Source organism: Danio aesculapii, chromosome 23 (genome assembly GCF_903798145.1).
Source record: "Danio aesculapii chromosome 23, fDanAes4.1, whole genome shotgun sequence".
NCBI lineage: Eukaryota > Metazoa > Chordata > Actinopteri > Cypriniformes > Danionidae > Danio > Danio aesculapii.
In genome coordinates this window covers 18,929,620-18,937,753 of record NC_079457.1, presented here as the reverse complement: position 1 = coordinate 18,937,753, position 8,134 = coordinate 18,929,620, and positions in this window count along the sequence as shown.

Sequence of the window (8,134 nt, the reverse complement as noted above, 5' to 3'; positions counted from 1 at the left end):
AGCATAAAAACCTGCTGTAATGATTTATTGATCATATAATATTTTACAGTACAGTTTCTCTCTGTCCTCTAGCTTGTTTAAAATAATCTCCTTCAAGCTTTGACAAGGTTTTTGTGCATTAGTACAGACATGTGCATTAAATCTGAAAGGAATATGTGAATAAACATGAAATGTAGTAAATTAATGGGTTGTTTTGCCTGAGGGCAGAAGGGAAGACGGACCCCCCATGAGTTCATTTTTCACGGCTTTGGTTATGCTTTCAACACTAATTGAATTTCAGTGTACCTTCTGAAAAGTCTTTATTAGAGTAACTTTTGATGTAAATCATACCTGATCTATAAGGGGACTTTTGCCCATTAAGTGCATTCATGACATGCTCTTTCTGGTTTTATCTTGTCCATGTCATTATCATTTGCGCTCACGGCCAAAATATTATCCTGTGAATTAAGAACAAGGTAATCATGGATTTGGGAAAAAATAACAATTATGTTTTAATCTGAGATTTAAAACCATTTTATTTAATTAATTAATGTATAAATGGATATTATACATGCACTCAAAAAACTATTTTATTGCTAGTTCAAACTACTAATTTAAAATAAGTCGAAACAACACAATTCTTAAGGTTTTTTTTTTTTTTTTTGTTAATTGTTTTATGTTCAATTCACTTAAAAGCTATTAAAATAACAATCGATTTGTGTTGCATTACTTATAGTGTGTATACAATCACAAAATTTGTGTTAGAATATATATATTTTCATAACTGTTTATATCAGAGCTGCCCAACATAGGGCCCGCAGGCCAAAGTTGGCTCATGGTAACCTTTGATTTAGCCCACTATTCCATCTGAAAAGAGAGAGAGAATAATGGAGAGGGTTGGAGCAAATTCCTTTAACAGAGATCATCATTTCGAATTTCACATAACCTTTTGTTTCTTTGTTTTATTGCTGAGCTACAAAAAAAGCCAATTGAAATTAAATGATTTAATTAAATGTTGTAAATGAAACAGACTTTTAAAACGTAAATACTTTCACTTGAAATGATAGAGTACAATGCACAAATCATCTGTAAGAAAATCAAGGTGAAGGCAGGAGCAGCTCGACTAGTGTATTCTGTTTCTTTTTACAGTAATAAGCTCATTTTTAAATGTTAAATTATGTTAATGATACTGGGTTAGTTATGATTAAAGCTAATTTTTTTGTTTTTTTGTTCAAATATTACCAAATAAATTAGGAAATTCCCCTTGGCAAATTTATTGTAATATGGTTTGGTATATACTCGCCCCACGGCCCTCAATCAAGTTTGGTTTTTGGCCCTTTATAGGAAAAAGTTTGGGCACCCCTGGTTTATTTATATATTTATATATATTTATATATATAAATATAAACTATATATATTATTAGCAATCATGTGAACTAGGAATAATTTACTAAGTGCTGTTTAACGGATCAATGATTGTAACACATGTTGATACATAATAGTTTTCATAACTAATTTCTTTAGTCATTTCAATGATAAGACTTTATTTGTTTTTATTTGTATTTTGTTTATCAATATTTATTTTGCAAGATACCAATATTCAGCTTAAAATGCAATTAAAAGGCTAGCTATGCAAGTTAAATGGTAGCAGTTTTAATTTTTTTCTTTTCAATTGATTAATTACAGCCAAATTAAAAGAAAATAATAGAAAACACTGTGGAAAATATTTGAAAACACAATTTTTACAAGAGGGCTAATAGTTTTGTCTTTAACTATATATAATTTAAATGTCAAATACACTAAAAAAATAATGTTGGAAACTATTTTTGTGTGTTGTATTTGAACAAATAAATGTTATACATTTAGTAGCGTTAAACTTAATTTGATTGTTTAAATTCAGCCCAAATTAATTGTTTACAACCACTTCAAAAAAACTTAAATCCAAGGAATCATCTTTGAATAATTTTTTTTCAGTGTACAGTGCTCTGCATATACAAGTCACCCTTAACAAATCTGTCGTTTAAATTCATATTTTTAATAGGAAGCCATACAATATTATATTTGTGCATATACATTAGTCAGTACTGAAGCCAAAACTTGAGCTCATCTAACAAAATAATTTACGATAACGGTCCAAAAACTAGTACTCTCAAATTTATATGTTATAGAAAAATAATAAATACAAATGAAAAAAAAATTAAAAATAAAAATAAATATTAAAAAAAAATGAAGAAGCACAAAAAATATATAAAAAAACGGAAAAAAAGTAGTTGAAATTTTGGAGTTTGTCATTTTTTTGCATTATTTTGCTTGAATTTAAATGTATTATCTTTCAATTTCTAAATATGTTTGGTGACTATATATATATATATATATATATATATATATATATATATATATATATATATATATATATATATATATATATATATATATGTTATGTGTTTATTACTTCATATAAAAAAGCAATATGCAGAATATGTAAAAGCAATTTTTGCAATATGTGCAAAAAAATATGACACTAACATTGCAGCAAATCCCATAATTTCCCAGCCTGATCTCATGAGAAAACGTAAGTATTTTACGTTTTGTCAATTTAGTGGGTAATTTGTTTGATTTTAAAAAGGAGGCATGGCACCCAACCCCACCCCTAAACCCAACTGTCATTGGGTGATGAGCAAATCATACTAAATTGTACGAATTAGATCGTACGAATTGATACAAATTAGCCACTAAATCAAAAAGTTACATATTGCCGCAAGATTGAATTTCCAGACGTAGCAACTAGTTAGCAAATAGCTCAGCATTTACAACATTTCTCCTTGTTTCCATCAAGCACTTTCACTGGTATCTTAACTCTCCAGGCACTGATCTGTCCAAAGAAACAAAACAATTTTCTGTTTGCTCTGAATCTCTGCTCCTTGGGCCACGGGAGCCTTTGGGTGGCTGTCAGACAGACGTCCAGCACGGCATCACACAGAATCATCTCATGTCAGAGACGGGCATCTCCAGCCATTAGAGTTTACCAGCACATACTGTCCCCTCAAACACCAACGCCCATCCTCCATCCGCCCAGAAAACAACCAGCCTGCCTCTTGGTCACCATGCCACATCTATTCAGATCAGCACGCATACACAACACCGCAGCGGAAATTGGTCTTTTGTCACTCAAGATTAACAATGGTTTCCAAATCTCCACGGAAACGCCTTAATCATTGGGTATGTTTCCATAGACATGGAATCTAATTGTAATCTAATTGTTTACCTTATTCTGAATAAGGTGGTACGTCATCACTTTACAATAAGGTTGAATTAGTTAATGTATTTACTAACAAACAAGCAGTGAACAATACATTACAGTATTTTTGCAACTTAACTTGTTAACATTAGTAAACGGAAGCAAAGTTGTTTGTTAGTTCATGTTTACTAATGTTAACAAGCATGAATTTTAATAATGCCTTAGTAAATGTTGAACTACGATTAATAAATGATGTACATGTATTGTTTGTTATTAGTTTATTTTAGTAAATATATAAACTAACAGTAACCAGAGTTGTAAAGTAGCTAATTACAAATACTCAAACTACTGTAGAGTAGTTTTTTTCAGGAATTGTAATTGACTAAGTTTTAAAAATGAGCAATTTTACTTTCCCTTGAGTACATTTTAATTGCAGTATCGATACTGTTACTCCACTACTTTTTTTCAACCTGCAGTCACTACTATTTTTTCTTGTCTTTGGGGATTGGAAAAATTAGTTCTTTAACTCCCGTCCAATCAAATCGCACATAGAAAGTAAATTGCATCTTACCTCAAGACCTCAAGACATTTGCGATTTATAATTGCAGCAAACTGTTTGGAAGCATTAAAAGTGTCCAAGAAGATGTCCAAAATCTTTACACACATTGACCGTTTATATGCATGTCACTGATGAGAGGATGACAGATGTTTACTGTATGATGACTGAAATGGCTTTAAACACGTCATGGGGACATTGGATCTTGTTTGAAAATGAAAATCGGGTTGACGTCACAACTCAAAGTTAGGCCAACATCAATGTCCAACAACCAACCTAAAACCAACCAAGTATCAACATCTAATAAAGTTACCACTATGACGTCTATCGGGTGTTGGATCTTGGTTGCCATAACTAATGAATAAATGTCAGTATTTGACGTCAATATGACACTGGTTTAAGAAGTTTGCTCGACGTTGGATTTTGGTCACTTTCTAACAACCTAAAAATCAACCAAATATCAGCATAATTTCACATCAATATCGGATGTTAAAATAGTGTTGGCCTTAGACGCTGGCTAGACATTGAATTTTGGTCACCTGACATCCCCTCCAGCATATAGTTGGTCTTAGTTATGGTAGTTTTTCTAGTTTTTATTTCGACAGGAAAGCATGAAGAAAAACAGAGAAGTTGGGAAAAAAAAGAGGGGATGGGATCTGGAAAGGTCCACAAGTTGGGACTCTAACTCAAGACACCTGCAGCAATGTTACGCTGTATGTCGCCCCACTGCCCATTAGGCTACCAGTGCCAAAAATTGTAATATTTTTTGCATTGTTCACAGATTACTTGATATACACTAGTATTTTTTTTGTTTTGAGAATAAAAAAAATTGCAATAATTGTATTATAAAGTATTTACTCACCAATTAATTTTTATTAACTACTGATATACTTTCGCTAATAAGGAAATTATTATTTTAAAATAGTTATATAATTTTACTCAACCTTGTTTATGATTAGAAGAATTGAGTGCGTTACAGTCATCCCCTGTACCAATTGTCTACAATTTTCCTGTAACACATACAGTTTTCAGTGTTTAATTTTTACATTTGAGGAAAGTTTCCAGTTCAGTTCAAATTTTGTCATCCTTTACATGCAAATAGATGATGGCATATGCAAATTCATGCCTTGCTCTTTTGTTTCCTCTCAAACTGCTGATTATGGTAACCACGCTACATGTTTATGTTGCATTTCGATAATGCTGCTAAAATTGGGATAATCCAGATGTCTTAATCTGCTTTATGTTTATTTTGATTATGACTTGAGCTGGGTTAAGATCATCGAAAATCAAACATGCTAGATTCTTTATCAGTGTATCGCCTCAATGTTAGTATGAGAATGCTGTTGTTCACTTAAATCTACTGACTCACTGACTCAAGGTGACGCAAATGTGCCTTGCATCCAGGATGCTGAGCACACTTTTAAAATAGAAGTGTTTTAGTAAAATCTATCTTAATCATTTCCACTAAACGCAAAAAGACTGGCAAAACAGGATGACCATTCGGATGGGTTCAAGAGTTGGTCAAAAATAGACCTTCAAATGCATCATTATTGGCATTTGTGTATAAACACACTGAAAGTGAGACAGAATCTGCCAGATGTAACTAACAGGGAGACGCCTGACTCGATATTTCCTTTGTTGTTTGGTCAGGAAAGGGAAGGTTATTGTAAACCGACTTAGGAGTAAATAATCCCCACGTTTCCATAGCAAATTCATAAACAGCCTAGAGAAACAAAGGACGAGAAGACAATAAATCTAACGATGGTCAATTTTGTTTAGTTTCCAAAGTGTTTTCGAGGGAAATTCTATTTCAAAACAAAGGGGGACCTCATTTTTCCATGGAGAAAGAGGAAATCAGATGTTTCAGAGATTTGGATGCTTTTTTTTTTATTTCTTGAAATGAATAGGCCGTGTATTTTTCCTGGCAGACCTGCCCTGTGTTGTGACAGATATATGTGGACAATGTTTTGTTATTCTGTCAAGAAACTTCCAGTTTAACAAGACCTGTTTTTAGGGCTCTGTCGCAAGGAAGTTTCAAAGTTCAAGATGTTTGGGACTATCGCTTGGCTTTCGCTCAAAATGTGAGAGCATTGATCTAAAAGAGAAGGTTTGAAGCTTCACATTTAAACTGTGAACTTCTGATGCACTATATTTAAACAGTAACAGACAAAAGTAACTTATCCTAGACGTCGAAAATGTGAGGGTCAATTTTACAGCAAAAACCCGCTGAGTCTGACAAGAAGTGAATTAAACAAAATCTGTCAAAATTCAACTACATTTTAATTTAGTAGTGGTCTCTCGATGCTCGCTGGAGTATTAATGTAATGGGGAAAATCATGTATAAATAATTTTAACTAAAAGCTTAATATTAATTAAAAACTGCAATTTCAGGTAATACATTAAAGATTTAAGTTAACATTATTTTGATGGTCCATTTGAGTATTAGTAGACTGTCAGCTTAATATCTGTTGATACTGCTTCTTCAACAGACATTTAACTGACTAGAAGAAACTTTGCAATTACATGTCAACTTACACTAACCCTAACGCCAACCTAAGAGTCTTATAATCTAATGAGAATTAGCTGGCATGTAGATGCAATGTAACTTAAATTCAACAAACGGACCATCAAAATAAAGTGACACCATATTTAATAACAGCATTGTTTAAAAAATACTGGTATGTCCACATAGTCTCTTTTGCTCAACAAGACTGCATTTACTTAAAGAAAAATACAATAAAAACTGTAATATTCAGAATTGAATTATCCAAATTAATTTTATTTTAAATTGACACATTTATTAGAAATTATTTGTAATCTTACAAATGCCTTGTCTGCCACTTTGACCCTTAATTTGACCGTCTTATTGGGCTAATACATATCAAAATTAAAAATAACTATTTTAAATGTGGACACATCGATTTTATAATTTTTTATAGAGTAAAAACAAATCAAAAGCATTTTTAAAATTAATTTGTAACATTATAAATGCATGTACTGAGCACGTTGATACACCTAATGTGTCAGTGCTAAATAAATGTAAACCAAATAAATCATTTTAAATATACAAAAGAATTTGCTAATGTCTCAGAAACAACACACGCTCCACCTTTAACCTCTTTTCCAGGTGGAGATGGCCAGTAAAATGCAGCATGACTCTCTTACCACACTAATACATAAGCAAACAGCAGAGTCTTTACCGCGTGTCATATGCGCAGTGCTGTACAGCTTACGTGGCTTTTGGTAGCTGAGAGACATGATTATTCAGAGGTAATATTTTATCTTAGCAGTTTGCAGAGCTTTGTTTGCCATTCTTTCAAGCAGGGGATAAAAGAGCAGCCTTGGCGTGCTGGCTCTGATTATGATCTAATTGTTAACATTCAGTGTGCCTTATTATCAATCTGGTGCCTTACAATGAGCAGTTAGTGCTTTGTTAGTGTTGGCAGAAGGCTCTGAGAGAGCGATTCTGCTACCGGTGGTGCATTACAGAAGTACTAGTTAGCGCTAAGGTGGCATGAGAGGAGCCCCTGCCGCCAACGACAACAACAACAACAAACAAACAGGAATTGATGGCAAGCGTTTATTATCTGGTTTAATTGCTCATCATCTGGAGGATCTGACAGTTGTGGTTAATGAGAGAGAGAGAGAGAGAGAGAGAGAGAGAGAGAGAGAGAGGAGAGAGGCGCAGGCTGTTGGCAGAGGGCTTCACAGCACAGAGGATGCTGGGAAAGAGGAGGGAGACCGGGGGAGTTTGACACCCAGATCTGGAGCAACTCATTCCAGTCGAACAGAAGCACTGGATGTAAGCGAAGTCATTTTCTAATCAAAATATCAGCCTTCACTTTACTTCCACCCAGCTCTTCGGAGGTCTATTTAACCTGGATGTCATTAACACACACACACTCACAGAGATGAATTGGGCTCCGTGTGTAATCAGATGGTGAACACACGCAGGATATCATTCTTCATCTGGGATACAGGCCTGGATGGGCTTCAGAAAAGACCTCCCAGATTCTGCAGAATCAGGCACGTAGTGAAAGGGTTCAAACTGACAGTCACCAGAACAAGGCCTTGGTTAAATGTACCAAAGTGCACTTATTTCATTTACATGTATCATATCATAAACCACACTTCTGCAGTCTTTATTGTCCTTGTGGTAAGATGCATGCCAAACTGTACACTTGAGCACTAATTTACACCATTTTGTAGTATGAATACTTTAAGTAGTACAATCACGTCAAAAATTATGAAAATATGTGCACTTTAAACAGTGGTGGATAGAGTACTGAAAAATCACTCAAGTAAAAGTGCCATTACCTGCCTAAAAATGTAGTGCAAGTAGAGTAAAATTATCTGTAGTA